This window comes from Hippopotamus amphibius, chromosome 3, assembly GCF_030028045.1.
Source record: "Hippopotamus amphibius kiboko isolate mHipAmp2 chromosome 3, mHipAmp2.hap2, whole genome shotgun sequence".
Lineage (NCBI taxonomy): Eukaryota > Metazoa > Chordata > Mammalia > Artiodactyla > Hippopotamidae > Hippopotamus > Hippopotamus amphibius.
In genome coordinates this window covers 38,643,212-38,668,506 of record NC_080188.1, presented here as the reverse complement: position 1 = coordinate 38,668,506, position 25,295 = coordinate 38,643,212, and positions in this window count along the sequence as shown.

Genomic DNA, 25,295 nt, shown 5'->3' with positions numbered 1-25,295 from the left:
GGGATGTGTTAATTTCTTCTTTTCTGCAGCCATTCATAGGTGGGCAGGGTTTCCTGAGTCAGGTCATTATGGATTATAATAACAAAAGCAACAAAAAGCAAAGGTTAAAGTCAAAGAAACAAATCAATGCGGAATTGGATTTAGCTCTTCCTTGTTACAAAATGAAAAGAATAACTGACCTAAATTAGTAATTAAAAATTTTTTTAAATCTTCATGTGTTTAAAGTTCATCTTTATTCATTTAAACCTGTTAATTAGCCAGCATATCTTCTTTGCTTTCTAATTCTTACACTGATAACAAAAGGATTTTTTTTTAATTTGAGAAAGACCTGTGAATTCAAAGTCTGAATTAAGAATGTTTTAGCAAAAATTTCTTTAAGGTTTTCTCAGGCTACCAATTTTTTGATATATGGTAATATCAGACTTGCCTAATCAGAAAATGAGTACTCACCTAGATTCAGAAGTTCATTCCAAGCAAGCAGAGGCTAAAGGAAATGCCAAGCGCTACTAAAATAGATCCCTTAGCCACTAATGGCCTCAGGCTGTAGGATGAAGGCTAAGGTGTTCAACAGTAGAGTGTCTGCTAAAATTATTTTTTGACATGTTCCATGCTTAGAACAGTAATTGAAAGAACTCCATAAATTGCTTGTAAGTGGGTTCAAGGAGCTTTGGAAATACAACGAACACATGGAAGAATGATCATGAAAATTACATACAATGTCTATTATACCACCTTGGAGGCGTTTTAAAGCCTGAAAACTTGAAATGAATTTCTAACACCTACTTGCCTATGACTTTGGGCAAGTTATTTAAAATTCCTGAGCTTTTATTTTCTAATTTGTATAATGTAGATAGTAACAAACTTACTTCACTTGGTTCTTGTGAGGAATAAATGATTTAATACATATAAAGTGCTTAGAACAATGCCTGTGTAGGGGAGGAAAAGGTTTCTTTCAGCTCTCTGAAGGGATCCTGGCTGGTTCTGAAAATTAAACTGACAGACATTAACAGGAGAAAAGCATACACATTTTATTGAGTTTTTACATGTACATGGGAGCCTTCACAAGAGAATGAAGACCCTAGGAAGTGACTAGAGGAGGCTTTTATACCTTTGAGACAAAGAAACAATAAACTTGCAAAGAATTGACAAGACAAAGGGGTTTGGGCTAGGTATAGTGGGATTAGGGCTAGGTAGTCCTCATAGTCCTACGTAAAAGAGTAGTTTAACAAGATTTGTTTGCAGATTCCTCTGGTGCCATCTCTGGCTGATGAGAGATGTCTCCAGTAAAGGGAAAATTTATTTCTTGCTTGTAGGCAGAAAAGGGGGAGCTTTTTCTGTGTTTACTCCTTGACTGCCTTCAGCTAAAAATGATTTTTACAGCAAAAAGGCATATTTTGGGGACATATTCTGGTTTCCTTCACTTAGTGTGTAATAAGTAAGCAATATGAATTAACTTTGTTCCTTTTCATTATTCTAACCTAGAATTCTTCAAGTTATCTTAAATTCATCTTCAGTATTTTGAAAGATTAAAAAAGAACTTTTTAATGTTTTTGTCTAAAGATTTTCCTTTTAAATTTAAGGGAAATCTGCAAGATTTAAATATATTTGAATCTAATATTTTATTGCTGTAACTATTTAATATGCTGGAGTTCTCTAAATATTTAGATTTTGTGAAAGTCCTTTTTTTTTACTAGAAGTTAAAAAAAAATTGAAATTTAGAGAATTAGCACCACCTTAAAAGTTGTGGTTCTCAATGAAATAATCAAAGATCAAGCTTCCAGTTAGGCTACTGCTCTTATTCCTGTGCTGGTATACCCATTGTAGTTCACTTTCAAGCTATAAGTACATCAGTAGACAGAGTGCTTCACTATTATTATTTGAGAAATCCCATCCCAAGAGACGGTCTAACATTCACACTGTCTGAGAAATGAAAGCTCTAAGATGTGAAAGGGCCAGGCTTAGATGGAATCTGACAGTAAATGCTGTTCCTGTCAGTCAGACCCAAACAGCCAGTGAGGCTTTGGCGATTTTGATATAATTAAGCTTCATGCTTAGCATACGAGATGGATTTAATCAGCCATATGATTCACATTATATGTCAAATGATCAAAAGTTGACACACGGCACAGGAATGTCTCTTCTCATTCTGAAGATCATCGTTAATATGGCATAAAATAACCAAAAAAAGATAATTTGTAAAGACTGTCCTCCCTTTATCTTCTCCTATCTTTTTGAGATTCTCTTTGTTTTCAAACTAAATGTTCTCACACAAGTGACTTATAGCTGTGAAAATTTCCCATGGGGTTAAATAACAAATTGACAATAGTTTGGGTAAAGGTTTCCTAATTAGCTGATCAAGGCTGTCAGGCTAGGAGAGGAAGCAAACCACCAGGATATTCTTAACACTTAACACATTCCTCCCTCATCATCTTCCAATCCTCCCTGCTAATTCTATCTGATTAGTTCAGAGGCCTTGAAATCAGTTTAGCTTTTGTAAGGACGCTTTTGTGAGTTGCAGTCTTTCTTTCCTAAATATGTTTATTGTCAGCAAGCCAAAAGTCCACTTAGAATCTTCTGTAAGCTTCATCTGAGAAGGATCGAGGTTTATAATAAGAAGGCTATTTGCATATAAATTATGCCTAGAATGTACGGAGAAGTGGAGTCTGAGAAATGCTATTATTTGGAAAGAAAATAGAGGGCAATCTCTGATATAAAACCATTTTTTAAAGTTCTGTGGAATTGGATGTTTTGTGTGTCATGTGGCACAACCAGCTGCAAGTTCAGGGGGGAGTTTTTGGCAATCTGCAATGCTCCCAGCCAAGAGCTTTTATGGCATTTAATTGGAGATCAACATTCTGTGGGGCTGTATACAAAGAATCTGTGTGATATCAGAAAGCAAAGTTCTCTGCCTATTCTAATACTAGAAAAATTTAAAACATTGTGGCGCTAGTTATATATATCTGAAACCTTATATACAATTAAAAATAGCAAAACTAGTAGAGCATGAACAGAGCAAATATGCTATTCTCTTACAACAAATATTCCCTCACAAATATTCTATTCATTATTGTATGACTCTGCAAAACAGTGATATTCACAGGGACAGATTTCCGACTATAAATATGGCTTTAAACGATCAGCAGTAATTTACTTCCAAGGTCATGTTTGAAATGAACTATACATTTAATATTTTAAAATTATTTCAATGAAAAATTATAAATGAAAAGAGAAAAACTTCCACCGTGCACTGAGGGATCAACATACCTCGACATACAATCACTAATCCGTATGGGACACTACCCATGGTGCATCTGAGCCATCCTTCAACCCTCCTGTCTTCAGGCTACAATCGGTGAGAAACCTATGGATTGTCTACTGCATGATGCAGCTGCATAACAAGAGGGCCAGCTGAGTAATTTGTTTCTAATGAAAAAAAGAATGAAGACACCTTCAGGGCATAAAGACACCTTGCTAATGAGATAAAACCTCAGCTAAATTAAAAACCTCACCTAGCCTGAAGTCATTTAGATTTGTACTTTGCTCATTTCTCTTTGTTCCCTCCTCCCTCGTCCCTCCAATCTGTCCATGACATTCACATATTTAAACTCCACTGTGATGGTTATATTATATATGTTAGTACAATGGTGAGACTTCATGTGAAATGAATGGGATGCAAAGCACTGCAGGTTATTAAGCTACAAAGATTTAGGTTTTCTCTTAATATAAAAGAAAACTTTTGCAAACAGATATCTGCTTAGAAAGCTATATCCTGAGGGACCAGTTCTTCTAGGGAATATCTTTCATTACACCCCTGCAGCCTCATTGACTCTGAAAGACACCATATAGGTTTTTCACTCCTTACTTAGTGCATGAGAACTGGATATGGTAGTGTGCCAGTGTAAGCCAAAGACTGAGTGCAATTTTAGGGCTATGAATTTAATCAAATTAGGACAACAGAGGAGGATAGGATTTGGATAGTTCACTTCCTAAAGAGGATCTGTTCTTTCAATTGCATTAGGGATTGTGGAATTTATGGATTTCACGCCATTTCTTCTTTCACTTGAGAAGTTATTTTAATAACATGAGAGTCTGAGAGGATAAAAATAGTTCACAAATTAGTGAGTTATAACAAATAGCACGTGCTGTTTTTTAACTTTCCTAAGCCCTCAAATTTCCTTAGTATAATTTAAGTCTCTTAAAGGCATCTGTCCTCTGTTCAAGTCCTCTTTTCTTGACTGTACCTCACTTAAATGCAATACAGCAACTGTTTATTAAGTACATATTGTGCACAAAGCTCTGAGCTAGATACTCCAGATGATAGAAGATAAGAAAAATAATGTTAAGAAATTTCCTTTAGGCAAATCTATTTATGATGGCATATAAGGCTTTTATCTCATTCTTGATCAATTTTGGAATTACTTTTCACCTACCAAACTCCATGCTGAATTTATTTAAAAAACAAACAAGCCAATCCCCCCCAAAAAAACAGAGTTCTATTCTTTTAAATAACAAACTTCCACTTCATCTTTTTTCTGGATTAACTAAGGTTCTTCATTCCCTCCGTAAATCATACTGATAGATCTCCACTATTATTTCAGTTCTTCCTAGTACAAACCAATACTTCTCCTATCTAGTGAGTTTGAACCTTGCCAGAAGTATATTTGTTTTTTTTTAATTTATTTTATTTTTATTTATTTATTTGTTTTTCAGCTGCATTGGGTCTTCATTACTCCTCACAAGCTTTTTCTAGTTGCAGCAACCGGGGACTACTCTTCATTGTGGTGCTCAGGCTTCTCATTGCAGTGGCTTCTCTGGTTGTGGAACATGGGCTCTAGCTTCACGGGCTTCAGTAGTTGTGGCACACAGGCTCAATAGTTGTGGCTTGCAGGCTCTAGAGCACAGGCTCAGTAGTTGTGGTGCATGGGCTTAGTTGCCCTGTCGCATGTGGGATCTTCCTGGACAAGGGCTTGAACCTGTGTCCCCTGCGTTGGCAGGCAGATTCTCAACCACTGCACTACCAGAAAAGTCCACCAGAAGTATATTTGTTTCTAAATCTTTTTATGCAGTTATGGATGTTACTGTTTTCATGGTTTGATTAACTATTGAGTAAACCAATGAATCATGAAGAGGAAAAACCCATTATTTCCCTGAAAACTAAGTTGAATGTTTTAGAAAAGATGTAATGAAACTGAATTAATAAATTAAGTGAAATTGATAACTACAAAATACAGGGGAAAATCTGAGCCCATATTGCTTTACAAATGTCTTTACATTCCAACTCCATTCTAAACAAAAAGAAAATTGCAGAGTGCAGATCATGAATTCTGGGTATGATTTTATTTTAAAAAAATTACATGGAATTATAGTTCATGGTCCCCATACTCTAAGAAAGTCTAGAATAAATGTATTTGCATATATTTGAAGTTTGGAAGCCGAATTCAGCCTCTGTACCCTGACACTGAATTAAATCTCAGAGACAGAGTTTTGGGTGAAATAGAAAAGAGTAGCTATATTGCTTTGCCAGGCAAAGGGGGCCATAGTGGGCTAATGCCCTCAAAACTGTGTTTCCCAACTTGAAGAGGGTAGTGAGAAGTTTTATAGTAATGGTTCAAAGAGGCCATGATCAGCTCATGGACGTTCTTTGGATTGGTCGGTGGTGAGGTAAGTATGAGTCAGCATCATCAACCTTTGGGTTCCAGCTGGTCTGGGATCTATGTGCTTGTGGGCAACATACCTTCACTAACCGTTAACTTCTCCCATCTGGTGAGGGTTTTGGTATCTGCAAAACAGCTCAACAATATTGTGTGAATCAGCTGATGGGGAACAAGGACCTTGCCCCAAGGCTGCACTATTGTTTCTCTTGAAAGTTTGTTTCTCTCTGGTCTCGCATCCCCTCTGTTCCATAATTCACAGCTGCTTGAATCTGCCTTTTGGAACTCAGGGAAGGTCATGGAGGCTGAATGAAGCCTACTTCCTATAATCAAAGAAATGGGGGACACAGAAAGGCTTTGTGCCCAGAAGCCCCACAGGGCCCTGCTAGGTATCAGTTTGATGCATGTTTAATGTATTATTAATGTATAATTAAGTTTAATGAATGCATGTTTACAATTTCTCACTATAATTGTTTGAAAGAGCTAAGCAACAAGAAATCCCAGTAGCTTAGGGTAAAGTATGCTCCACGCTCTTATATTTTGATGTCTTTATATATCAACACTGTTGTCTGTTCTGTTGACTTGAAACAAACTTCCCCTTTTCCTGCCACTTAAATTACTGCTTGGCCATTCTCTTTCCTTCTCTTTCCTATCTATGATTGGCTAATTCATACATGTTTTTTAGTACCCATCTAAGACATACGGTATATATGTTAACTTGTTAACAGTGTAGTATGTGTTTGTATATCCCATGCACAAAAAATAATACTGAGGCATTTTTCTTTTTATTTAAAATGAAATTTTCTTCTATTAATTCAAATTATTAAGCTCAAAACTCCACATTTTTCTTAAATGTTTATTTCCACCTTATAAATATTACTCTTCTATTTATAAAACTAGCACATTTTAACCATTACTTTAAGTGGTCTTTTGATTAATATCCATTCTAATATATAAACAGATACATTTGCTAAAATTTTAAACTGCATTTACATATTTAATACATTTGGTTTTCTTATTAAGTACTCCAATAGATCTTCTCAAGTACTTAAATAATACTTGTGAATCTGATAAATTATACTTATAAATATCTTTACTATTAAGTTCCTTTAAGTGTTCCAGTAAAGTGCATAACCTGAGTAAAATTTCAATTTATAATAATAATTACACATATTATAATATCATAAAGTACTTTGGGAAGAACTGTTACTCAATTAAGCCAAGTTCTCTGAAGCATTATACATGTGAATAACACTAAATATGCACAGAATATTCCTTAACATAAAAGCAGTTTTTAACGTGTTGAATTTATTTTGTTATTTCTACACCAAACTCTAAATCTTCCTGTGGGTAAAATATACTAACCCACCAAGGAAAAATTATGTCACCCTCTGTCAGGCATCATAACACCCCTCCCCAAGAGGTCTACACCCCAATCTCTGGAAACTATAAATATTTAGCTTATGTGGCAAAAGTGACTTTGCAGATTGATTAAGATATGGACCTGGAGATGGAGAGGACTTCCTGGATTTTCTGCTCTAGCCTAATATAATCACACAAATCCTTAAAAGAAAGAACCTTTCCTGGTCTGGCCAGAGATAGATGTGACAACAGAAGAAAGGCAGAGAGATGCGACATGAGAAGGATTCAATTCACTCCTGCTGACTCTGAGGATAGTGGAGGGGAGACAGGAGCCAAAGACTGTGGGTAGCCTCCAGGAGATGGGAATGTACCTCAGCAGACAACTAAAATGAAAATCTCCCAAAATAGAATTCTGCCAACAAGCTAAATGAGCAAGGAAACTGATTCTCCTTGAAAGTCTTCAGAAGGAAATGAAACCTTGTTAATACTTTGACTTGAGCCTGGTGAGACCTGTGTGGGAGTCCTAACCTACAGAATTATAAGATAATAAATGTGTACTAATTAAGCCATTAAGTTTGTGATAATGTTTCATAAGCAACATAAAACTAAGACAAGTGTCAAGCAAATTTTGAAGATAGCATCTCAGAGTATTTGCATATTTGCAAGAAATTTAAATAGGGTTTTGAAAACTGAAGCAACAAATACCTGGTACAGTTTTCCCACATCCAAACTGCTACAGTGAACCCTCATCTACCATGTTTACAACAAGAGGAGACTCCCAGTCCAAAAAAGAGTAGTTTTGTAGTCAATACCCCCATAATTCGAGTTGCAGTCTATCTAACACTAAAACTTCCTATAGCTATACTTCCTGATTGGATTCAACTAATATATTTATTATTCTAGTTTATGATGAATTATTTTAATATTCTCATAATTTTTATATACTTTAAAATGACTGCTGATTTGATTCTATAGATTTCCAGAAGTTCTGGTGTCACAATTTCCAAAATGATTGTCATGACAGTCAGGAAGCCTTCCCTGATTTACACCTTCCCTCTACTTCCCACCCCCCACGCATATATATATATCCATCAGTGATAGTATTCTGTGTATGTAATTCTAGAGCAAGCACCCTATTCTATACTTCTGCCATAACACCCTATATGGAATTTAACAAAATGTATCTGTACCGTGTACAATAAAGTAAACTTATTGAAGATAAAATAATATACATACATAATATAGGACTAAACTTAATTATATTAAAATTAATCAAAATAAACTAACAGATGTAATTTGTATTTTATGAAAAATGGAACCACGTTTATATTTTAAAAAAAAAGCAAAACAAAAAAGATTGAAAACAGTTTACACTCACTCTGTTAATTATTTTTTAATGAAGTATAATACCTATACAATTAAGTTCATCTATTTTTGCTTGTTGTAGAATAGTGAGAACAATGAAGGGTTTGAAGTCTGAAGTTTTACTCTGCTTGCAAACTGACAAGTTAGCCTGCCACAGTTTCGTGGCAGAAGAGATTCTGGGATAAGGAACAAAAGACTTTATTACTCATAACAGTAGCATTTGCTCCAGTTTTCTGAGCTACGGACCCCAGGCCACAATATAAACAGGGCTAGATGATACGTGCACAAGCAGGAAGGTACATTACAGGAGAGGACTCCACAGTTTAGGAAACCTGAATATTTTATAGTGGGAGAAGGCCTTTCCCAGGGAGACTATATCTTTATTATCCTGGATAGTAAATAAACCTGCCCCCTATTCTGGGGAGAAATATTATCTCCATCTTCTAAGACTATTTGTTCTATAAAGACTCTTGAAAAGATTGTCAGGAAAAAGACAGTGCCTCTGCTTGTGAGATGTTCAGAGACATAAGAAACCCACAGAGAATTGTTTCCCACCAATATCTACTTCCTGTTTCTACAGCTTGGCTTCCAGTGAATTTTCCTAGGGGTACACCATTTTCTCGCCAAGCTGATGAATCTGAGCAACAGAGACTGTCACTGAATTTGTTCAATTTCTCCTGTTAGTATTTCATTAAAACTATTATCAACAAGATTCCAAGCAGTGTAATGAGGCCAGCATGCCATATTGACCTTAACCTCATGCTCAAGTGTCCTGGCTCTAATCTGGAGAACAAACACATAAGCCAAACCATCAGTGTCTATCTTAGAAAGCCAAGTGGCTTTCTCCTTAGGTTTATGAATTGAACTTTCCTTTTAGCAGAAGGTATTACTTTAGGTGCAGCAGAACATATTAGCAAGTATATATACACTGCTTTGGTTCATAGGGAGGAAGTTAGAACAAATCGATCATTCATAACAACCCTGACCAGTGACTTGAGGGTGACCGGACTGCCTCCAAAGGCCAGAGCTGTGTCATTGATCACATTGATTAAAGCCAGGTACAAATTTCATATGATCTTTTCTAATTAAATGACTCCCTCCTTGGGTTAACTGTCTCTAAGAAACACAAAATGAATGAGCCATTTATCCCTCTGGGAAGCTTTTTTGAATGAATTAGTTTTCTATGGCTCCTGTAACAAATTACCACAAATTTGGTCACTGGAAATACCAGAAATGTATTCTTTTACAGTTCTAGAGTCCAGAAGTCCAAAATCAATGTGTTGGCAAGGCAGCACTTCCTCTGCAGGCTCTAGGGAAGATCTGTTCCTTGCCTCTTCCAATTTTGGTGGCTCCAGACTTGACTTTGCTTATGGCTAAATCATCGTAATCTCCGCCTCTGTGGTCACATTGCCTTTAATTCTTCTGTCTGTCAAGTGCCCATCTGCCTTTGTCTTATAAGGACACTTGTCACTGGATTTAAGGCCCACCTTGTAATCCAGCATAAACTCATCATCCAAAGAGTCTTATCTAAATTGCATCTTTTTTCCAAGTAGAGTAACATTCACAGGTTCTGAGGATTAGGATGTGGATATACATTTTGAAGGCCACCATTCTGCTAAATATAATAAGTAGTGAAGCATAGTTTCATTTTTGAGATATTTCTAGTCATTTGAGAACCACACGATTGACTGTGGTATTGCCTTAAATAATTGAAAATCTCCCTTAACCACCACCACGCTACAATCACTGTGTTTCTCAGAGGCAAGTTAATTCCTGGCTTTCCTCAAAAAGTACAGTTCTAGGAATGTATGTGACACTCCTGGAGGGAAATTGTTGACAGCTCTTCGTGATCTGCAGATCTGACCTACGTCACTCAGGGAATGCAAGTTGATGGCACCTTCAACATGGCCTCTGGCTGGCTGGTAAACCTTAGAGTTCCCAATTCAGTTAGGATAATTACATTTAGTGCATGCTTATGGAAAAGCTGCCTAAAGGCCATCAGTACAGCCTGTCTTGCTGTCCAGTCACTGACTGGATGTTGTTTGTTCATCCTTGGAATGACTGAATAACAGCTACAGGAATGGGAGTAGGGCAGACATCCAGAGGTTCTGGCAGATATTTTGCATGGAAGATACATGAAATGGGCCCATCCTCTGCTGAGTCTAATAGATGTCTAGACCAGATTAGGTGGATCAACTGTCCAAATACCTCAAAATGGGTATGTAAGACTTTCATGGTTCAGTTTCTATCAGGGCCCGGTAGCAAAATAACAGCTACTTTTCAAAGGAGATGTTTCTGGCAGCTGTAACAGGGCGGTAACTAGCCCAAGGCCTTACAAATACTCCACGGTGGAGGATTCCTCCATTTCCCAGTTTCTTTTGGTGAAATAACCAACACTAACCACTTTTACTCAAAATCCTTCTGCCCCAAATTTTTGAGGTTTTCCTTCATGCTAACAAACTATTTTCCAGGTCTCTGGACACCAACTGGTTATCCTACAATTTAATTTCTGAAACTAACTTCCTGGAATTAGTACCAGATCCTACAGATTAAAGGTCCAGTCCTACAAGACTGCATATGCTAGATGCAAGTTCCCACCTTCTAGGACTTCTGACTGACCAGCTACAAATTTAGGGGATTTCCGTACCCTCCCCGCCCCCCAACAGGTTTGGTAATTTGCTAAAAGTGGCTCACAGAATTTAGGCAAAGCACTTCACTTAAATCTATATGTTTATTATAAAGCATATTATAAAGGATACAGATGAACAGCCAGATGAAGAGGCACATAGGGTGAAGTCCAGAAGAGCCCTAAGCACAGGAGCTTCTGTCCCATGGAGTTAGGGTATGCCACTCTCCTAGCACATGGATGCATTCACCAACTCAAAAGCTTTTCTGACTTTAACATTTAAGAGTTTTTATGAATATTTCATCACATAGGCATAATAGACTATTAATTTAATCTCCAGACCTGTTTTCCTCCTCAGAGGCTGGGGAGAGTGGAGCTAAAACTTCCAGGCTTCTAATCAAAACTTAGTTTTCCTGGTGACCAGCCCGTATCTTGGATTTTCTAGGGTCCCACCAAGAGTCACCTCATTAGCACAAAAGAGGCTCCTATCTCCCTGGAAATTCCAAGGGATTTAGGAGTTCTGTGTCAGAAACAAAAGATGCTGCTATCACTCCCATCACTCAAGGGTCTTATGAGCTCTTCATCATGACCCAGAGACAAAGATCAAATATATATTTCTTGTTATGCCATCATCAGTCACAAGGATTTGTAGTTCAAAATATTCTTTAGGGTTGTGGGACTGCAAAGGTACTGGCACTTCTCCACATGTAGTATTCCCCAGTTGGGAGAACATCCTCTGAAAAGTGCAAGATGGGGATATCTATGCATAAAACTCAGCAATTCCTACTATACATTCAGGTATAAAGAAAGTAATAGTAGTACATTAAACTGGTCCAAAAGGCTTTACTCATAAGGTCAACTATCTTTCCTTTCCCATTGTGATTTCTGTCTGTGGTAGGTAGAATAATGGCTTCCCAAAGAGGTCTATGTTCTAGACCTTGAAGTCTGTGAATATGTTATGTTACTTGGCCGCGGGGAATTAAGGTAGCAGATGGAATTAGAGTTGCTAATGAATCAGTGGACCTTAAAATGGGGAGAATATCATGGATTATCTGGGAAGGCCCAGTGTAGTCACAAGGATTGATAAGTGTGGAAGAGGGAGGCATAAGAGTTAGTGTCATAGTGACATGGTATGAAAAATACTCCACTAACTGCTGCCGGCTTTGGAGACGGAAAAGGACTACAAACCAAGGAATGCAGGCCACACTTAAAATCAGGAAAACATAAGAAAGTAAATTCTTACCTAAAGCCTCCAGAAATTAATTTAGTCTCACCAACACCTTGCTTTTCACTCATTTGAAACCCATTTCAGACTCCTGACCTCCAGAACTATAAGAAAATAAATTTGTTTTTAAGGTACCAAATTTTTGTAATTTGCTACAGCAGCAATAGGGAATTAATACACTGCCTAAACCCCATTGCTTTAACTGAAAAGCACTTTATCCCAAATGACAAGGTAGCAAGGTGACTTGGAGATCTCTATTCAAAAAGCCAGAAAACTTCATTTTTGAAATTTTCATTTTAGAAAACTTTCTATCAAAAGTGTATTAATTATTTTGTCAAATGTTATTTTCACCATTTATGAGCCAGGAACTGTGGAAAGCAATGGGAATTAAAAAAAAAAAAAAGAAATTCTGGAGAATCTTGCCTTCAAGGAACTTAGAGTTTACCACAATCCACTTTTATATCAATTTTGATCAAATACTCCATACATATATCAATCTGTTCTTTCTGACTTCTACACTAGTCCACTTTCATTTGTAGAACAGTTTTAGAATTATTAATTAATGGACTAAGAATCTTTTTTTAAGATTTTCTCAATATTTACTTCATCTTGTTGATTAATTTGTCTCTGAATTAGATGTGCTATTATTAATTATTTAAAATAAAATTTCAAGTTGAAATGAAAGCAATGAGTCTATGTAAAGATAATTATAATGCATCCTTTTATAGTTCATTTAACTTTTCTTAGCAATTTTCCTTATGATCCCCTTTGATCATCCTAACAAAAATAAATATAAGCATTACATAATTCTGATATTATCTCTAAAAATTATAGTAATTATAATCAGATACAAATCCAAGAATTGTGCCTATCTACCAAACGTTTTCATCCCATATGAACACATTCCTTATATTAGTGCTTTTTATACTGTAATGTTCATGCAGTTCACCAGAGGATCTTGAGATTCTGATTCAGAAGGCCTGGAGTTGGGCCTGAGGTACTGAGCCTCCAGCATCCTGGTGATGTCGATGCTGCTCATCCCTGGTGGTTGATGCTGGACCACACTTTGAGAAGAAAGATTCCATCTCAAATTCTATTTCCTGTACATGGCTTTCAGCTGAAGCCACATTTGGTCCATATTTTTCATCATTTTGGAATTCTTAGAGAAACCAATATTACAATTTGTTTTACCTTTTCTCCAATGGTGCATATTTTTCACTTCTTACAATGTCAAAAATGAAGAAGGAGTTCCTAATGTGGCTATTCTGTATCAGAACCTATTCAGCTGGCAGCAGATCTTACCTCCAAAATTTTTATAATCAGGTATAATTATTGATAAGTGAAATATATTGAAAAGGATGAGACTAGAAAATGTCTCATCTTCTTAGTCCTTCCTCTGCCTTCTTGCATACCCACTCTTATGTTTATACTTTAAAACCTAGTTCATGAACTGTTTACATTTTAAAGTAGAGTCTAGGCATTGCCTATTCAAGAAGGCTATAGACCTCTTTTCAGGTTAGAAATGTCACCACAGTTAAGATTTTTTTTTTTTAATTTTGCTTTTTTTTGGGGGATTTTCGTTTTTGTTTTTTTTTTTTAGATTCTATCTTAATGGAGACATAAGATCTTTTTAATCTGGTGGAAATAATTCAAAACAAAGTAAAGTAATATTTAGATTTCTAGAGCCATTTTTAGATAGTATTGAATATTGAATATTGTTTGTATACTTTTTGTCATGGATTAAACTGCAAATTTTGTCCCTCCAAAATTCATATGTTGAATTCAAGGTGATGGTATTTGGAGATAAGGCCTTTATGGAGGTAATTAGGATTAAAAAAGTTATAAGCATGGGTCCTTAATCTGATAGAGCTAGTGTCCTTATAAGAAGAGGAAGAGACTTGAGAGACCTCTCTCTATGTGCCCAGAGAGGATGCTAAGAGAAGGTGCCATTTGCCAGTTGAGAAGAGAGGCTCACCAGAAACCAATCAGATCATGAAGGTTCCCTGAGCTTAGACTTCCAGCCTCTAGAACTGTGAGAAAATAATTATCTGTTGTTTAAACTATCAAGTTTGTGTTATTTTTTTGTGGCAGCCCAAAAAGACTAATACGCTTTTCAATTAACGTATACTTACTTTCATAATTAGAACCCGGTTTGTCACTGGAGCCAGAATTCTTGAGATCAAGTCTAGAGCTAGAATTCCTAAGGTCAAGTCTTGCTTTTACACTTAGCTGTTGGATCTTGAGCAAGGGACTTAGCTGCTCTATGCTTCCATTTTCTCCCCTGTAAAATGAGAATAATTATAGTACCTACTTCATAGGGTTATGGTAAAGATTAAAGAATACATGATGGCTAAAGACCTTGGAAAAGTCCCAGGAAATAGAATAATCAGTCATGATGACAGTGGTGGTAGTAGTTAAACAGACTTGCTGGAGAATCACAAGCTCCAAAAAATTAATATAAGGCAGTTTAATAATGTTCCTAATAAAATGTTATGGCCATATCTCAGAAAATAAAATAGTTAAAATGGTGACTGTTTGTGTTTGGGGCAGTCTGCTTGATTTCCAAATCCTTAGTAGCACTCAGTGCTCTCCAGTGAGAACAACTGTTGACAATTTTTAATGTATAGTTAATACGTAGCAAACCTCTGCTATTTAAACAGCTGCTCCATATTTTGAGATGATCTCAGGAACTATAGAAGTGCAGCATCAAATGAACACGATTTAGATTAGTAGAATAATTTCACATAATTATTGCCATTAAAAACTTGGCACACGAATTTTCTGATACCTTTTTTTCTGAACATATGTGTTTTGAGACCCACCATCCTGTTTCTGGCATGTGTTAAGGTACCAATGACCTTATGATCATGCCAGCACTGCTCTTGGCTGTTAAACTTTTGCAGCATTCCAAGATTACAAACTGCAAAAGACAAATAACAAAAATGACATTTCACCAATCTGACCCATTTCTTCGAAATAGACCATGAGAGTCAACTGCGGGTTTATCAGAAGAAACAGTTCCCTGAACTCTATCTCTCCTGAGCCATAGGCTGACATTTCTTTGCTTTTGGAAAAGACTGAAGTCATGCAACAGTTTGTTTAACTGAAAAGAGAAAAAGAAATCTTCCTGGGTGCCTCCCCTTACCCCACCCCACATACTACACAAACAAAGAAAGGAAAACAATGTCATATTTTTCCAAATGATAACATAATTAGAAAATAAACTTTCATAAATGTAGGTGATACATCATTTTGGTTTAGAATATCAGATTTTGTGTGATCTAAGTAAAATAAATAATAAAAATGAATAAATAGACAATGGATTTATACTCTAAACATTAAATAAAAACAGACTGCAATTGTTCGATTTTCAGGAATTTGGAAACACACATACACAAATCCAAAACAATGACAGCGACCAACAGAAGTGTTCTTTTTATAAGACTCTACGTAAATTAGAAGAAATAGTATGTTAGTGACCACAAGAGATTAGATCCTCTGAGAGTTTCTTACCTTCCAATGAAAGATATATTTACCAAAAGGAAATTGAAAACTTATTGATTTTTTTGAAATGCAGTACATTTCAAAGTTGACATTTAAACATAGACCCAAAGTTTAATAATGTTCTTAAACCAAAATGTGGTTCTTTTGCAGGGACAAAATGCTTTAATATTGGAATAAAGAGGCCTTCTATAACTGAATCTACTTACCGAAAAATATTTCTACTAGTGGATTAGAAAAATATTGTAGGGTTTCAAATTATCATTATTTTAATTAATTAATTTTATTTTTATCTTTCTAGCAGTGACTATTACAGGTTATTGACTTCATTTGGAGCACCAAGAAGAAGCTATCTCAAGTTTTGTAATATCAATAAAGTCTCACCTGAAATATTTACGTACTTAAGTAGTAAATGTTGACCAAAGTAAATGACATTCTTTTCAGGTTTGATCTGCTCAGTGGCCTGTGGCCAAGACTGGTATCAGAGGATAAATTCAAGTCCTGAATTCACCATGAACTTTACAAAATATATCATTTTGTTTAAAACAACAAATAATTTTGCTTGCTTGCTTAATCAATTTACCAGTGAAAAATATGAATGAGATAGATTAGAAAACCAACCAGAAAGAGAACAAATACTGTATGCTAACACATATATGGAATCTAAAAAAATGATATTGATGAACCCAGTGGCAGGGCAAGAATAAAGATGAAGATGTAGAAAATGGACTTGGGGGTGGGGGCGGAAGAGGGCGGAAAAGCGGAGGCTGGGACCAAGTGAGAGAGTAGCATTGACATATATACACTACCAAATGTAAAATAGCTAGCTAGTGGGAAGCTGCTGCATAACACAGGAGATCAGCTCAATGATTGGTGATGACTTAGAGGGATGGGATAGGGAGGGTGGGAAGGAGTCGGGGGAGGGAGGGGATATGGGGATATACATATAAATACAGCTGATTCACTTTGTTGTACAGCAGAAAATGGCACAACAGTGAAAAGCAATTATACTCCAATAAAGAGCTGAAAAAAAAAGATACAGAGGATATTCTGTTTATTAGCTTGAATAGTATTTCTCATATATGTTCTTATATATGTGTATATGTGTATAGACATATGTACACACACAATGAAAAATATTTGTGAGCCATTTCAAATTGGACTGAATATATATCCTCCTAACAGATCTTTACTGAGTGCCTGTTATGTGTCAAGTACTATCCTAGGTGCTGGAAATGTGGCAGTGAGCAAAACACATAACACTCTCTACCCCATGGCACTTACATTCCAGCAGGAGAAACAGAGAGTGGTTGAATGATAAGTATACTCCAGTCAGAAGGCCTGGGATTTGGAATCAGACTCCAGAAATTAACGTATGGCCCCTGGGATGCTGGGTGACCTTGGGTAAGTTATTTAATCCCTTAAAGTCATAAATTTTATTTTTAAAATTAGGATAAGCTGATTGTTTTAAGAGAATTTTGGCCTATATTAGGGAATTCATCTTTTAACTTGTCAAGGTTTCTACTAAAAATTGGTTTCTTTTGCTGTAACTGTAACTCTGAGACATTGGAAAGCTGAGAGGCAGATCAGTCAGAGGCAATATTTTTTACCAAAGTGTTTTCTTTTCCCCTACCAAAACCAACATGGGATAATAAATACAACAACTGACCCTTGTTTCCTTGTCCTCTAATGTTGAAGTCTATTTCCTTGACCTTTTTGGTTAGTGACCCTAGATTCCAAACCCTATGTTTGAGGAGGGTAGACAAAGAGGTTGTGTTTCCATGGACACAATCTGGACACACTGCTTCTCCCCCTTTAGATAACCTCCCTCCCTCCTTTATGCCTAAAATGATTGACTGTGATGACATCTAATTACAACTTTTCCATTCTCATTTGCATTACTAAGGGACTAGCTTCTCTATTCACCATCAGAGATATCACAACATGGCAGGCATGAAAGAATTTCTCATGGCATAATGTGGGAAACAAAGACAAAGGAACACTGTGTGCTTTCATTCCATTTCCTTGTTATAACTGACTTAAATTGCCTCAAGGGAATGGAATGGCTTAAGCCTGGTTCTATCAGGTTTTCTTTGTGACAACTTACCAATTCCAAATATTCGTAGATGACAAAGCATTGTCACACGGAATAGGCCTGAAATCCCCCAGACCACTAGAGGCAGGGTTGTTCAAAGAATCCTGGCTGTATCTGTATCAATATCTCTAGCTCCATCTCTTATCTCTCTCTCACACACACACACACACACACATATTCATATATGCACACACACATAGATGATAGATAGATAGATAGATAGATAGACCTCAGGTTTGGAATGTGTATTAATGAGAAGGTAGGTGCATTAGGGTTGTTCAGAGAATGAAACTAATAGGATGTGTGTATATTTAGGAATTTACTCATGTGATTATGGAGGCTGACTAGTCCAAACTGCAGACTCAGGAGAGCTGATGTTGCAGCTCCAGTCAAAGGCCAGAAGCCTGGAGACCTAGAAGAGCTGATAGTGCAGGTGAAGTCTGAAGGCAATCTGCTGGAGAATTCCCTCCTGTTCATGGAGCATGCCTATACACACCCAGAACAAAGGAGAGCCTATGACTCAAAGAACAATATTAAGTTTAGCATAATTTTCCCATCACCATGATCAACTTTGCACCATCAGAATTTATGAATACTTGTGTAGATTGTTGTTTTGTTCTTTTCAAATTTTCAGTGAAAAAGTTGCCCTCCCTTGAATATTGCATATTAAATAACAAATACTAAAAGAGATGGAGGAAGCTTAAATGCATATTACTAAGTGAAAGAAGCCAACATGTAAAGGCTACATACTGTATGATTCCAACTATATGACATTCTAGAAAAGGCAAAACTATGGAGACAATAAAAAGAGCAGTGGTTGCCAGGGTTGGGGCGAGGAGGTGGGAGGGACAAATAGATGAGACACAGAGGAGTGAAGGGCAGTAAAAATACTTGGTATGGTACTATAATGATGGATATGTGTAGCTGTATATTTGTACAGACCCATAGACTGTATGACGCTAAGAGTGAACCCTAAAGTACACTATGCATCTGAGTAACAAAGATGTGTCAATGTAGGTTCATCAATTTTAACACATGTACCCCTCTGTTGGGAGATGTTTATAATGGGGGAAACTATGCATATGTGGGGGCATGGGGGTCTATAGAAAATCTCTGTACCTTCCTCTTAATTTTTCTGTGAAGATAAAATTGCTCCAAAAAATTGAAATAAAAAAATTCTTCTTTTTAAAGGTACAATCTTTCTCATAATCTTTCAGATGAATGAACTTCTTTCTGTTTTTCCTGTCATATATTGGTATTATTTCTGAGTATGCTCACATGTCCTTTATCCAAAATTTCCAAGTCAGAACAAAATTCTGAATCCACCAATTTAAATGGTACTCAATAAGCGGAATAAGAAATGGAAGTGATAGACTAATTATATTTAATATTTAAAATTAAATTATTTCAAAAATATTATAACTCACTCCAAGATAACAGGCAATGTATTTTTGCCATAGTCATTGTGCACTTCTCTGACTTAGCACCAGGTATGGAGTGCAGTCCTTTTTAGTAGTTAACACTATTGGGAACATATCAGGAAAGATGTCAACAGAGAAGAGGCAACATTATTTATTACTATGTAAGTAGACATTCCCTATACTTTTCCATTTCAAAATTTAGGAGTTTTTTTGGCACATGATAAGCACTCAATTACCATTTGCCAAATTATTTACCTCTAGCTCTTCCTGGTCTTGCTGGTTGGCAGGGTTTAGGGGGAGGGGGTAAGGACAAAGCATTGGAATTTATTTCATTCTTTTATATGAAAATGGGTTGAAGTACTTTTGCTTTGTCACATCTTTCTTACAAAAATGTGTGGTATCTTGGATACTGCAATAGAATCACTTCACTTTCAATAGTAATAGAAAAGAAACCAGAGCACAGGGGAAGAAAGATTATGTTCAAACTATATAGTGGCTGGTGGACAACACATGTAGTTTTAAAGTGAAGCATAGTTCCTGTGTTACAAAATTCAGTAATTCTGTACTATGTTTATTATTGACTTATTATAATTAGTTTAAAAGCTAAATATCAAGTCAAATATTTTAAAATGTGTTCTGTCAGGGGAATTTTTTTAGGATTTTTTTTCTTTTTTTTAGAACTTTTATTGAGATACAGTTAAGAGACAATTAACAGCATATATTTAGCGTGTACAATTTGGTATCCCAATCTCCCACTTCATCCCCCCCAACCCTCCCCACTTTCCCCACTTGGTGTCCATGTGTTTGTTCGCTACATCTGTGTCTCTATTTCTGCCTTGCATTTCTTCTTTCATAGTTGTTAGCACTTGCCTTATGTATTTAGGTGCTCCTATATTGGGTGCATATATAGTTAAAATTGTTATCTCCCCTTCTTGGATGGATCCCTTGATGTCCTTTCTTGTCTCTTGTAACATTTTTTATTTTAAAGTCTATTTTATCTGATATGACTATTGCTACTCCAGCTTTCTTTTGATTGTCATTTGCATGGAATACCTTTTTCCATCCCCTCACTTTCCATCTGGATGTGTCCCTAGGTCTGAAGTGGGTCTCTAGGAGACAGCATATATATGGGTCTTGTTTTTGTATCCATTCAGCCAGTCTGTGTCTTTTGGTTGGTGCATTTAGTCCATTTACATTCAAGGTCATTATTGATATGTATGTTTCTAGTACCATTTTCTTAATTGTTTTGTTTTTGTTTTTATAGGTCCTTTTCTTCTCTTATGTTTCCCACTTAGAGAAGTTCCTTTAGCATTTGTTGTAGGGCTGGTTTAATGGTGCTGAATTCTCTTAGCTGTTGCTTGTCTGTAAAGCTTTTGATTTCTCCAACGAATTTGAATGAGATCCTTGCTGGGTAGAGTATTCTTGGTTGTAGGTTCTTTCCTTTCATCACTTGAAATATATCATGCCACTCCCTTCTGGCTTGCAGAGTTTCTGCTGAGAAATCAGCTGTTAACCTTGTGGGAGTTCCCTTGTATGTTATTTGTCGTTTTCCCCTTGTTGCTTTTAATAACTTCTCTGTCTTTAATTTTTGTCAATTTGACTACTATATGTCTTGGCGTGTTTCTCCTTGGGTTTATCCTGCCTGGGACTCTCTGCGCTTCCTGGACTTGGGGAGCTATTTCCTTTCCCATGTTAGGGAAGTTTTCAACTATAATCTCTTCCAGTATTTTCTCAGGTCCTTTCTCTCTCTCGTCTCCTTCTGGGACCCCTATAATGCGAATGTTGGCACGTTTAACATTGTCCCAGAGGTATCTTAGGCTGTCTTCAGTTCCTTTCATTCTTTTTTCCTTCTTCTTTTCCGCTTCAGTGACTTTCACCATTCTGCTTCCAGGTCACTTATTCGCCCTTCTGCCTCAGTTAACCTGCTATTGGTTCCTTCTAGTGTATTTTTCATTTCAGTTATTGTGTTGCATATCTCTGTTTGTTTGCTCTTTAATTCTTCTAGGTCTTTGGTAAACTTTTCGATCTTTGCATCCAGTCTTTTTTCAAAGTCCTGGATCATCTTCACCATCATTATTCTGAATTCATTTTCTGTAAGGGTGCCTATCTCCTCTTCATTTAGTTGTTTTTCTGGGGTTTTATCCTGTCCCTTCATCTGGTACAAAGTCCTCTGCTTTTTCATTTTCTCTATCTTTCTGTGGCTGTGGTTTCCAGTTCCACAAGACGAAATACTGCTGATACTGCTTGATACTGCTGTTTACCCTTTTGTGGAGGAAGCTATCTAGGAGGCTCATCAGGATTGTTTTTCTTTTATATTCCCAGATATTGAAGTCTTTACAAATATGTCGTTTCTAATTAACTAACCAAAATGGTATTTATGGGTGAAACTAAAGAAAATTGTTGCTAAAAGAAAAAAGTCTCGGTAAATATTTAGTTCAAAGCCTTCCTTGTCTTACCTAATTATTCACAGATTTCAATGCACTAAAGATTTTTCTTAATTTCAATATTACTTCCTAAAAGCCATGTAATGCAGACATTACAAATATTCTACATATAAAAACATAGATTAATCAAAAACTGTTTCAAAAGGATTCTTCACAGTTATTTGAAATTATTAATATAAAGAATTTTTCTTGAGAAATCTTTCATTCCTTCGCCTTTATACTTTCAGCTAATTGTAAAGAAATCAAACAAGATCATTTCATCTCCTTTAGACTGCAATCTATGGAGAAAATAAGATTTAGGATTTAAAATCCTCTTTTATGGGCTACATAAAGCATTCCTTCTGGGCATATGTCACAAAATAAGTTGTCAGCCAATTTACAAAGTCACCATAAATTCACACTATCCATTTCCTATGAATTATATTTTTACAAGTGGCATTCATACCGTATGCATGTTGAATTTTGCATGTACAAACCAAATTGTTTGATTCACAAGCCAATGAGTGATGATCATTCCAAACCATAATTTCATACATAAACAGGTTTGCTACAATCCAGAAGTTAATCACACTCAAATGAATTCATTAGCTAACCAACATATTTGTGATAAAACTGCAATCTGCTAGGCACACAAAATTTTCTGGAATTGGATTTTGTTGTTGTTAGAACCATATGGTAATTATTTTTTTCCCAAAAGCACATTTGGAAGACCACTTACTATGAATTTTCATTGGACAATTTTGATTTTTTAAAAAAATTATTTCCAAATATTCAACTGTCCATTCTAAATAAGTACAATTAAAGAATACCTGAACAAAATGAATTACGTTGTTGTCAAATGTTGTCAGGAGTAAATACATTAGAAACATATAAGTACAGTGCTTGCAAATAATATTTACTAGGAACAATTTATGTTTTACTAATCACTGAGAGGATATGTAAATGTAAAAAATAATTACTTCCAAAAATTCCATCTAGGTCCTTCCACCAACATAGAGAGATGAGAAACTGAAGATAAAGTTAAATGGAAAAATGATAAAGCCACATATAATTAATCAAATGCATAATAAAGAAAATAAATCCTATAGAATCATTATGGTGACTGATGAATTTTGATAAAGGATGCTAGAGAAAGTGAGAATTTAGATTGTCTTTGAGAAAATGTGCTGCTTTATTATAGATAGTGGGAGAAGAAAGAGTCTCCAAACCTGGGGAGCATATTCTTTTTTGTTAGGAGTGAGGACTAAGAGATAAGAAAGGTTAGGCTGGAGAAGTAGGTTTGGCTTAGGAAAAGCAGTTATTGTTGCCTTCTTAGAGCCAGGTCTGATTTTGGAAAACTTTAGAAGGGGGCTGAGAGTGTCAGGTATTAAATAATAGATAAAACTGAAACATCAAAAGTTTAAAAATAGAAAAGACATTTTTTGTTTTTAATTTAAAGAATTAATCTTGTAGCAGTGTATATACATATTGGGCAACCATGGGAAGACTTTTTTTTTTAAGACTGTAATTTAAAACAGTAAAAGTTTTAAAACAGAAGAAAATTGGTATTTAAAAAATTATTTAAGGCATGAGGTGCTGAGATTGCATATAGTTCTTTGTTAAATTAAAATAAATACAAACAGATATAAAAATAGAAATACACAAGGGTGAGGTATTGGGTACAGTATTTGAAGAAAAGGGTGGATAACAGAAAAACAAATTAAGCAATTAAAATTGTTTGAGAATAATGGAGTTATATTGTTTAGTAGAGAAAACCCATTATGGATGGTGTAAGATAAGGGTGACTTAGGGAAGAAGAGGGTAATGAATTCAGTTACAGAGCTATTTCAGTTTCAGGAGCTGGTAAGAGTTTATTTATCTGACCACTAGAAGGCCAGAAGAGCTGCAATTTTAATGAGGCATAATGAGTATTCTCACTAGTGACGAGCATAACAGCCTGTGCATGACCTCCACCTTCTTTTGATATGAATGGACTGACTTCATTAGTTCTTTTGAGATACTGAGGATGCTATTCATGTATGTATTTATATATTAAATTATTCCCCCCAAAAGATTTAATGTGAGTTGCATAATTAAATGTACAAATGTATGAATCAAAGTAGAGTCAGATAGAAAAATAAAGGGTAGGAAAACAAATTGTATTGTAATGGGGCTAACATAAATATGTACATACCACTTTAAAATTTTTTTAATTTTTTTAAAATTGAAGTATAGTTGATTTACAATATTTCAGGTGTACAGCAAAGTAATTCCATTATCATGCAATAACCTATAATGGAAATGAATCTGAAAAAGAATATATATATTGAATAGAGTTCCCTGTGCCATACAGTAGGTCTTTGTTGTTTATATATTTTATATATAGTAGTGTGTATCTGTTAATCCCAAATTCCTAATTTATCCTATTGGTTTTGCTATTTCTATTGATTTGGATCCAACCGGAAAACAGAAACCACACCAGGTATTTCAACAAAAGTTTTTTTTTAATTTATTTTTTAATTTATTATTATTTTTTTTGTCTGCATTGGGTCTTCCTTGCTGTGCACGGGGTTTCTCTAGTTGCGGAGAACGGAGGCTACTCTTTGTTGTGGTGTGTGGACTTCTCATTGTGGTTGCTTCTCTTGTTGTGAGCACAGGCTCTAGGCAAACAGACTTTAGTAGTTGTGTCACTCAGGCTAAGTAGTTGTGGCACACGGGCTTAGTTGCTCTGCAGCATGTGGGATCTTCCTGGAACAGGGCTCGAAGCTGTGTTCCCTGCATTGGCAGGCAGATTCCTAACCATTGCACCATCAGGGAAGTCCCAACAAAGGATATTTGATATAGAGAATTTTTTATAAAGCAGCTGGAAGGCCGTCTGAGGACAAAGAGAGCACAGAAATAACCCAGAGATAACAACTTCAAAAAAAAAAAAAAGGACTGGGAGAACAAAAGGAAGAGGTTAGATTGTCAGATCAAGAATCTATGAGCAAGGGCACCAATGATCTAGAACTTAGATCCTGGAGAACAAAATGTAATTTGTGTGTGGCTAGTCCTACTAAGGAAGAAAGATGAGATTCATTCTAAAAGTGCCAAAACAAGCTGGAGGAGAATCACCTGCAGCTGTTGGAAGAAACAGCTACTGCTGGGCAATACTATTAAGCAGAGTTGGAAGTACATCCTTCTCTTCTTCTCATTCCAATCTTCTTCTATTATCTTCTATTTGGAGCCAAGAGAAAATTGGCAAATAACCAGTACATTCTTTTGATTACTCATCATTGAAATACATCATCCTATAAATATGTTATGACAAATACAAACAATATGCTTCCATCTAACAAAATGTAACTCTCCTTGGTACAAATTAAGTCTCTTTCACCCTTTCCCCAAAAAAGGGTAGATGTAAATTCCCAAAGATCATGATTTTCATCTCTTGATCCCAGTTATAGTATCCATATTCTTCCTCTTCTTGTTCAGTCACAATTCCACCTGAATATCATACAACCTAAAGGCAGCAATGTAAAATTAACCAATAATCCTTATATAAATTAGTAAGGGAAATACAGGAAGGAAAGAAAAAGTATTGGAGTTGAGAAACAAAGGTAAAATAATTGGCATGACCATTATTT